We start from the raw sequence: 9348 nt of genomic DNA, 5'->3' as shown, positions 1-9348 counted from the left end.
ATTTCAACATGGCTAGAACCTCCAGGCACTTTTCACACGGCTGGGCTTTCCTTTCTGACATATCTTGAGCATCGTTTCTCAAGACAACGTTTGCCGCAAGCCTCGCAAATCTGGAACTCTGCTGAATAGTAACCCATATGTAACTGTGCTTATTTTATGCGCCTAATCTTATGGGTTATTTTATTTCATTTCATTTTTAAACTTCCATCTCTTGTCATATAAGTTGCCTCTGTTTATTGAATATTTACAAACAAATTGCAAACAGATAAGAACATGGGCAGGGTTATTGTAACAACCTGCAGTTTCATAGGAGTGTATATTTAAAGTAGATGAATAAACAAACAAATTTAAGTTAATTTGGATGTGCAGGAAATATTAAAAAAGTAAATTTAAGGAACGGCAGAAAGAGGGGGAAGGAAGTCAAGTTTTGAAATGTTAAAATGACTGTAAAACTATTGAAATGTATAAACCTGAAAATAAATAAATAAATAAGTCTCTTGCTATTTATACAGTGGTACCTCGCAAGACGAATGCCTCGTAAGACGAAAAACTCGCAAGACGAAAGAGTTTTTCGTTTTTTGAGTTGCTTTGCAAGACGAAAACGTCTTGCAAGTTTGTTTCCTTTTTTGAGCCTTTTTTAGGTTTTTGAAGACTTTGGTGATTTTTGAAGCTTTTCCAAAACTTCTTTTGCAGCCATTTGGTAAGTTAAACTTTTAAAACTTTTTGGGGGTTTTTGGATTTTGGGTGGAATCCGTGCTTCGCAAGACGAAAAATTCGCAAGACGAAAAAACTTGCAGAACGAATTAATTTCGTCTTGCAAGGTACCACTGTAGTTATCTCCCTCCTCCATCTCTCTCTTTGTGTGTGTGTGTGTGTGTGTGTGTGTGTGTGTGTGTATATATATATATGTATATATATATATATATATATATATATATATATATATATATATATGTGTGTGTGTGTGTATGTATGTTGTGGGACGCAGGTGGCACTGTGGGTTAAAGCCTCAGCACCTAGGACTTTCCGACCGAAAGGTCGGCGGTTCGAATCCCTGTGGCGGGGTGCGCTCCCACTGCTTGGTCCCAGCGCCTGCCAACCTAGCAGTTCGAAAGCACCCTTGGGTGCAAGTAGATAAATAGGGACCGCTTACCAGCGGGAAGGTAAATGGCGTTTCCGTGTGCGGCTCTGGCTCGCCAGATGCAGCTTTGTCACGCTGGCCACGTGACCCGGAAGTGTCTCCGGACAGCCCTGGCCCCTGGCCTCTTGAGTGAGATGGGCGCACAACCCCAGAGTATGTCAAGACTGGCCCGTACGGGCAGGGGTACCTTTACCTTTACCTTTATATATGTTGTTGTTTAGTCGTTTGTGAACGTTCATTGGAAGCTGAACATCCGACGCAGGGCCGGATTTAGGTTTGATGAGACCCTAAGCTCCTGAAGGTAATGGGGCCCTTTATATGTTCAGCTGTCCTTTGTCAACTGTCCTTTGTCTGAGTTTAGACTTTGGGATTCCCGGACATTTCCCCATCAGCCCCCTCTTCCCCTTTTCTGCAATATGGCAATGGAGGTGATGCTATTACAGTTCCAATGGGAATGTCAAGCAGGCAGGGAGGGGGAAGAGAGAGAGTGGAATTCTGGTGGAGACGGAAGATGGAAGGAGGCTTGGAAAGGGAGTTTGAAGGGGGGCAGGGGAGAGTCGGTTGAGAGCGGTGGGTTCTAGAAGGGGGCACGAGGGGGGGGGTGTGGAGCTGAGCTGAGCTGGACTGAGAAGCAGCAGAACATCCGCCATTGCTGTCAGGATGTGGCGGCAGGAGGATTCGCTTTATTCAGGGCTTGGCTTCTACAGAAATGGTACCTCAGGTTAAGAACTTTGCTTCAGGATGCTTCAGGATAAGGACAGAAATTGCGCAACGGTGGCACGGCTACAGCGGGAGGCCCCATTAGCTAAAGTGGTACCTCAGGTTAAGAACAGTTTCAGGTTAAGAACGGACCTCCAGAACGAATTAAGTTCTTAACCCAAGGTACCACTGTACTGCTAAAGCCCAGATGCCTCACACACCCCTCCAAGCTTCACAGAACTGGGCTATGCCTGATTATTGTCTCCCAAAGCAACTTGTTGTTGTTTAGTCATTTAGTCGTGTCCGACTCTTGGTGACCCCCTGGACCAGAGCACACCAGGCACTCCTGTCTTCCACTGCCTCCCGCAGTTTGGTCAAACTCATGCTGGTAGCTTCGAGAACACTGTCCCACCATCTCGTCCTCCGTTGTCTACTTCTCCTTGCGCCCTCCATCTTTCCCAGAATCAGGGTCTTTTCCAAGGAGTCTTCTCTTCTCATGAGGTGGCCAAAGTACTGGAGCCTCAGCTTCAGGATCTGTCCTTCCAGTGAGCACTCAGGGCTGCTTTCCTTCAGAATGGAGAGATTTGATCTTCTTGCAGTCCATGGGACTCTCAAGAGTCTCCTCCAGCCAACAGAATTCAAAAGCATCCATTTTTCAGCTTCTTTATGGTCCAGCTCTCTTATGGTCAGCCTTCGTTATGGTCCAGCTCTCACTTCCATACATAAATACTGGAAAAACCATATCTTTAACTATACAGACCTTTGTTGGCAAGGTGATGTCTCTGTTTTTTAAGATGCTGTTCGGGTTTGTCATTGCTTTTCTCCCAAGAAGCAGGCGTCTTTTAATTTCGTGACTGCTGTCACCATCTTCAGTGATCATGGAGCCCAAGAAAGTAAAATCTCTCACTGCCTCCATTTCTTCTCCTTCTATTTGCCAGGAGGTGATGGGACCAGTGGCCAGGATCTTAGTTTTTTTGATGTTGAGCTTCAGACCATATTTTGCACTCTCCTCTTTCACCTTCATTAAAAGGTTCTTTAATTCCTCCTCACTTTTTGCCATCTGCATATCTCTGGTCTCAGGTTCCTCTGCCCCTTCGAAATCCAGCTTGCACTTCTGGGAGTTCTCAGTCCACATACTCCTTAAGCCTTCCTTGTAGAATTTTAAGCATAACCTTGCTAGCGTGTGAAATGAGTGCAATTGTGCGGTAGTTGGAGCATTCTTTGGCACTGCCCTTCTTTGGGATTGGGATGTAGACTGATCTTCTCCAATCCTCTGGCCACTGCTAAGTTTTCCAAACTTGCTGTCATATTGAGTGTAGCACCTTAACAGAAGCTTCTTTTAAAATTTTAAATAGTTCAGCTGGAATATCATCACTTCCACTGGCCTTGTTATTAGCAGTGGAATCATGAAGTGCTTTGAAAAGCTGGTACGAAATTATGTCATTGCCTGCCTACCAGTGGGACTGGACACATTCCAATTTGCTTATAAAACGAAAAGATCGACAGAGGACGCTGTGGCGATTGCCCTCCATGCCGTTCTTGCACATTTGTTTTTTTTTTATAAAAATTTTTATTAAGATTTTTTACAGATACATATTTAACAAACAGAATAGGTTTCATAACATCCTTTCATTCTATTGTGGACTCCCTCACGTCTCCCGCTTCCACTTTCATCATTAAAAACGAATTTTTCCAAGCAAATTATCATCTTGTTTATGCTCTTAAGTGCAATATTTAGGTTAAGCTCAAATAAAAAATTATAATTTAATGGTAGACAGTTATTTCTGCTCTGGCTTCCTTGTTAGGATTCAACCAAATTACAGTGCTTTTGTAAATAGATCTTAAATTTCTTCCAGTCTTCTTCAACCCTCTCCTCTCCCAGGTCGCGGATTCTGCCAGTCATCTCAGCCAGTTGCATATAGTCCATCAGCTGCATCTGCCATTCTTCCAGTGTGGGTAGATCTTGGGTTTTCCAGCTCTTAGCAATAAGTATCCTTGCCGCCGTTGTAGCGTACATAAAAAATGTTCTGTCCTTCTTTAACACGTTCTGGCCGACCATGCCCAGAAGGAAGGCCTCTGGTTTCTTGGTGAAGGTATACTTAAATACCTTTTTTAACTCATTGTATATCATTTCCCAAAAGGCCTTCACTTTAGGGCAGGTCCACCAGAGGTGAAAGAATGTTCCTTCATTTTCCTTACATTTCCAACATTTGTTATCAGACGAATGGTATATTTTAGCCAATTTCACTGGGGTCATGTACCATCTATATATCATTTTCATTACATTTTCCTTCAGAGCATTACATGCTGTGAAGTTCAGCCCGGTGGTCCATAACCTTTCCCAGTCCTCAAACATAATGTTGTGCCCAATATCCTGGGCCCACTTTATCATAGCCGATTTAACCAATTCGTCTTGTGTGTTCCATTTCAGCAGCAAGTTATACATTTTTGAAAGTACCTTGGTCTTAGGTTCTAGCAGTTCTGTTTCCAGTTTCGATTTCTCCACCTGGAATCCTAACTTTTTATCAATCTTAAACACTTCCTTAATCTGAGCATAGTGTAACCAGTCTCGCACTTTATCTTTCATTTTCTCTAAACTCTGCAGTTTCCAATTGTCTCCATCCCTTTCTAGTATTTCCCAATATTTTGGCCAATTGGCCTCCATATTGGGTCTTTTTCGGGCCTTAGCCTCCAAAGGTGACAGCCACCTCGGTGTTTTATTTTCTAATAAGTCTTTGTATCTTGTCCAGACATTAAATATTGCTTTTCTGACAATATGGTTCTTAAAGACCTTGTTGATCTTAACCTTGTCGTACCATAAATATGCATGCCATCCAAATGCATTGTTAAAACCTTCCAAATCCAGCACATCCGTGTCCTCCAGAAGTAGCCAGTCTTTTAGCCAGCAGAAAGCTGCGGCTTCATAGTACAACTTTAAGTCTGGCAGGGCAAAGCCCCCTCTTTCTTTTGCGTCCGTTAATATCTTAAACTTAATTCTGGGCTTTTTGCCCTGCCAGACAAATTTGGAGATATCTTTCTGCCACTTCCGGAAGCACTCCGTTTTATCTACAATCTGCAATGTCTGAAACAAAAATAACATTTTTGGCAATACATTCATCTTAATAGCAGCTATTCGACCTAACAATGAAAGTTTCAATTTTGACCAGCTATCCAAGTCTCTCTTAATTTCAGACCAACATTTTTCATAATTATCTTTAAACAGACTCAAATTCTTTGCTGTTATGTTTACCCCTAGGTATTTAACTTTCTTAACCACAGTTAACTCTGTCTCTCTCTGAAACCGTTCCGACTCAATATCTGTCAAGTTTTTTCCCAACACCTTGGTTTTTTGCTTATTTAGTTTAAATCCCGCCACCCGACCAAAATCTTGGATTAGTTGTAGTACTCTTTTCGTACTAGATTCTGGCTCCTGTAATGTCAGAACTAAGTCATCTGCAAACGCTTTAAGTTTATATTGTTTCGCTCCGACCTGTATCCCTTCCACCAACCTGTCCCCTCTAATCGTGTTCAAGAGCACCTCCAGGACCGAAATAAATAATAACGGGGAAATCGGACAGCCTTGTCGTGTTCCTTTTTCAATTTTAAACTCTTCTGTAACCACATTGTTAACTATCAGTTTAGCCTTTTGTTCTGAATATATTGCATCAATCCCATTCTCAAACCCCCGGCCCACTCCCATTTCTTTTAAATTCCCTTTCATAAACTTCCAGGATATATTGTCAAAGGCCTTCTCCGCATCTATAAAAATTAAGCGTTCTTGCACATTTGGAGCAGCGGGGGGGTTATGCCAGACTGCTTTTTTTTAGATTTCAGTTCGGCATTTAATACCATTCTACCACAACGTCTGATGTCTAAACTGGAAGATCTGGGGCTTCTGTTCCTCACTTCCACTGTGTATTCATAAGGGATTTGATTTAGATTGTATCTTACCGGCCCAGTGGTTTTTCCTGCTTTCTTCAGTTTAAGCTTAAATTTTGCTATAAGAAGCTGATGATCTGAGCCACAGTCAGCTCCAGGTCTTGTTTTTGCTGACTGTATAGAGCTTCTCCATCTTTGGCTGCAGAGAATATAATCAATCTGATTTCGATGCTGCCCATCTGGTGAGGTCCATGTGTAGAGTCGTCTCTTGTGTTGTTGGAAAAGCGTGTTTGTGATGACCAGCTTGTTCTCTTGGCAGAACTCTATTAGCCTTTGCCCTGCTTCATTTTGAACTCCAAGGCCAAGCTTGCCAGTTGTTCCTTTTATCTCTTGATTCCCTACTTTAGCATTCCAATCCCCTATAATGAGAAGAACATCCTTCTTTGGTGTTACTTCTATAAGGTGTTGTAAGTCTTCAGAGAATTGGTCAATTTCAGTTTCTTCAGCGCCAGTAGTTGGTGCATAAACTTGGATTACTGTGATGTTAAAAGGTCTGCCTTGGATTCGTATCGAGATCATTCCATCATTTTTGAAACTGCATCCCAGTACAGCTTTCGCCACTCTTTTGTTGACTATGAGGGCCACTCCATTTCTTTTACGGGATTCTTGCCCACAGTAGTAGATATAATGGTCATCCGAACTGAATTCACCCATTCCCGTCCATTTTAGTTCATTGATGCCCAGGATGTCAATATTTATTCCTGCCATCTCATTTTTGACCACATCCAACTTACCCAGGTTCATGGTTCTTACATTCCAGGTTCCTATGCAATATTTTTCTTTACAGCATTGGACTTTCCTTTCGCTTCCAGGCATATCCGCAACTGAGTGTCCTTTCGGCTTTGGCCCAGCCGCTTCATCAGCTCTGAATCCACTTGTCCTTGTCCTCCACTCTTCCTCAGTAGCATGTTGGACGCCTTCCGACCTGAGGGGCTCATCTTCCAGCGTCATAACTTTTATATGCCTGTTGTCTTTGTCCATGGAGTTTTCTTGGCAGGGATACTGGAGTGGCTTGCCGGTTCCTGCTCCAGGTGGATCACGTTTGGTCAAAACTCTCCACTATGACCTGTCCATCTTGGGTGGCCCTGCATGGCATGGCTCATAGCTTCTCTGAGTTATTCAAGCCCCTTCGCCATGGCAAGGCAGTGATCCATGAAGGAGCCCAAAGCAACTACTCTATTCCAAACTTATTCACTCTATTATCATGCATTGGCAAAAGACTGTTCTGAACTTGTAGGGGACACCTCTAAACCCCAGAAAGAAAGAAATGGTAGGATGTGGACGATTTGGAGTATTCAGGAAAGGCGCCTAGCAGGCTTCAGCTTGCATGGGGCAGGAGCCTGGTGAAATTACTTCCGAATTATTTATTTGCGCCATCACTGCACATGACCCTTCATCGAAACAGTCCTGCCCCGAGGGGCTTACAATCTTTAATAGGACACAGGGAGGGAACAGGGAAAGGTTGAGGTCCAGGCTGGATCCTGAGCCTAGGTCTCTGAATTTAGACTTTGGGATTCCCGGACATTTCCCACCTGTAACCTCTTCCTCTGTTTTTTATTTTCCTTTCTGCCTCCTAGGACATAAAAGGCTCCTGAGACGCCAAACTATGAAGGAGGCAAAGGATGAATCAACCACTGGAGATTGTGGTAAGTTAATTCCATGGGGAATCCATTCCCCACATGTGCAGGGAGGTCATGGCGCTGACCTGCATGAAACAGGGCTGGGTTGGGGGTTGCAATCCCATCTCACCCCAGCCCCTCGCCCCCCTCCTTCCAAGCCAGGGGTCAGGCAGGAGCAGTTAGGCAGCCTGTGGTGACGTGGGCATGGGCAGCCTGGCAGGGGTGCTTGTTCTGCCCCCCTAGAGAGTACAATGTCCTTCTTTGCAGGGCCGTGGTTTGGGGAACCAGCAGCAGCCCAGCGGTGCAGGGAAACCCAGCAAAATCTGGAGGTATGTTGTGACCTTGTGTGGCAGGGGAAGTGTTTCCCAGTGATCTTGGGGGTGGAGGAGGAAGGCCTGATTTAGAGATCCCTATAGTTTTATGGAGAGGGTTTCTCTGTGGTCCAGGCAGGGCCCTAGCTAGGGGGTGGTGAAGTCCCGCCAGGGGCGCAGGTGAGGGATGGGGCACAAAACCGACTCCAAAATTTGTCCATCAACATGTCTAAATATAGAGGTGATAATAATGAATATTATCATCTGTATATTTATTTGGTTCCAACTCCTCCAAGCAATCAGACTAACAGAACTTGTTTCTTCCTTAGGCGAGAGGCCCGCCAGTACGAGGGGGGAAAGGCTCCCACTTCAGGTAAGTGGAAATGCCAACAGAGTGCCCCATATTTTAGGAATGTTTCCTTCCCGTGTCCCCCCTCCCTCATGCGCCAGACTGGTGCTATCATCTGGGATCCAGGCGCTTGCTGATTCCTCCATTTCCTTTGCAGGGAGGGAGCCTTTCCCGAACGTCTACTTCGTGCTGGCGAAATCCCTGGAGGGACGTGGCGAATGTGGCAAACATCAGGTACTGGGACAGAAGGAAGGGTCCTTGTGGAACTTCTTTTGGGGGGTCATAAAAAATGGGGCAGTAGTTTTTCATCCGCCCCAGCCCCTTCTCATCAGATGTTTTCTGCTTCCTCCACAGGACCATGCCTCCAGGGATGAGGCTCCAGCACCTGCTCCCGGGATCAAAAATGACAGACCATCGCGGCGGTTCCCAGTGCCTGATCCTCGCCTGCCTCACCCTACGTCGGTTCTCCGTATGGGCATGGCTCCTTCCCGGCCGTACTTGGCACAGAAGCAGCAGTCAAGGTTTCCCCCCATCAAAAACACCTCAAGGGTGATTCCGGAGCCGGGGGAGACTTTGGCTGCTGCCTCTGTGCCAGGCCGGTTGGGGCGGAGCCCAGATGCCCATATGGAGGAGTTCAGGGTGGGGCAGTTAATAAGATCAGGTAGGAGGAAATGCTCCCTTCTGCCCCAGACTGGGGCTTGCAGCGAGGAGAAGGTTCAGCCTGGATCCCCGCACCCCGCCGCTTTCCTCAGACCCGGACGCTTCATCGCTCTTGACGCTTTAAGATCATTCCTTGTTCAGACTGTCTCTACACCAGTTCTTACTAGACCCAAGAACCTGTCACACCTGGAACAGGGACCGAACTAAGATTGCCGTTAGCCCTAATAATCATAAAGTTCACATCTATAAGAAGAGTGGGAGCCAGTGGGTGAAAGCTCATGAGCTCAAAGAGCACAATGGACACATCACAGACACTGACTGGGCCCCCAAGAGCGACCGCATTGTCACTTGTGGTGCAACGCTTACGTCCCGAGTCAGAAGGACGGAGTGTGGAAGCCAACACTGGTGATTCTGAGGATCAACCGAGCAGCCGCCTTTGTGAAGTGGTCTCCTTTGGAGAACAAATTTGCTCTTGGAAGTGGCGCTTGACTCATCTCTGTGTGCTACTTTGAGTCTGAAAATGACTGGTGGGTGAGCAAGCACATTAAGAAGCCCATTCACTCCACTGTCCTGGATTGGCACCCCAACAATGTTTTGCTTGCAGCTGGATCCTGTGACTTCAAAGGCAAA

General features: G+C 45.4%; 1 protein-coding gene and 1 long non-coding RNA gene across 3 annotated transcripts in view; one reads left to right on the top strand and one right to left on the bottom strand.

Moving 5' to 3' along the window:
- MEF2B (myocyte enhancer factor 2B) overlaps nt 1–9348 on the bottom strand; it is a 38232-nt gene that overhangs the window by 1524 nt on the left and 27360 nt on the right. The window lies entirely within an intron of this gene.
- LOC309361030 lies at nt 7067–8720 on the top strand. 2 transcript variants are annotated; one of them, XR_014164313.1, is made up of 4 exons: nt 7067–7727; nt 8039–8082; nt 8216–8292; nt 8413–8720. It is a non-coding gene; the product is annotated as an uncharacterized lncRNA (long non-coding RNA). The 2 variants fall into 2 exon arrangements; XR_014164314.1 differs by having other exon boundaries at nt 8216–8720.

The sequence above is a fragment of the Podarcis melisellensis genome (assembly GCF_964234715.1).
Source record: "Podarcis melisellensis genome assembly, chromosome: 18".
Classification (NCBI taxonomy): Eukaryota; Metazoa; Chordata; class Lepidosauria; order Squamata; family Lacertidae; genus Podarcis; species Podarcis melisellensis.
Note: the sequence above shows the minus strand (reverse complement) of the source record. Positions and strands in the feature narration are given on the sequence as shown.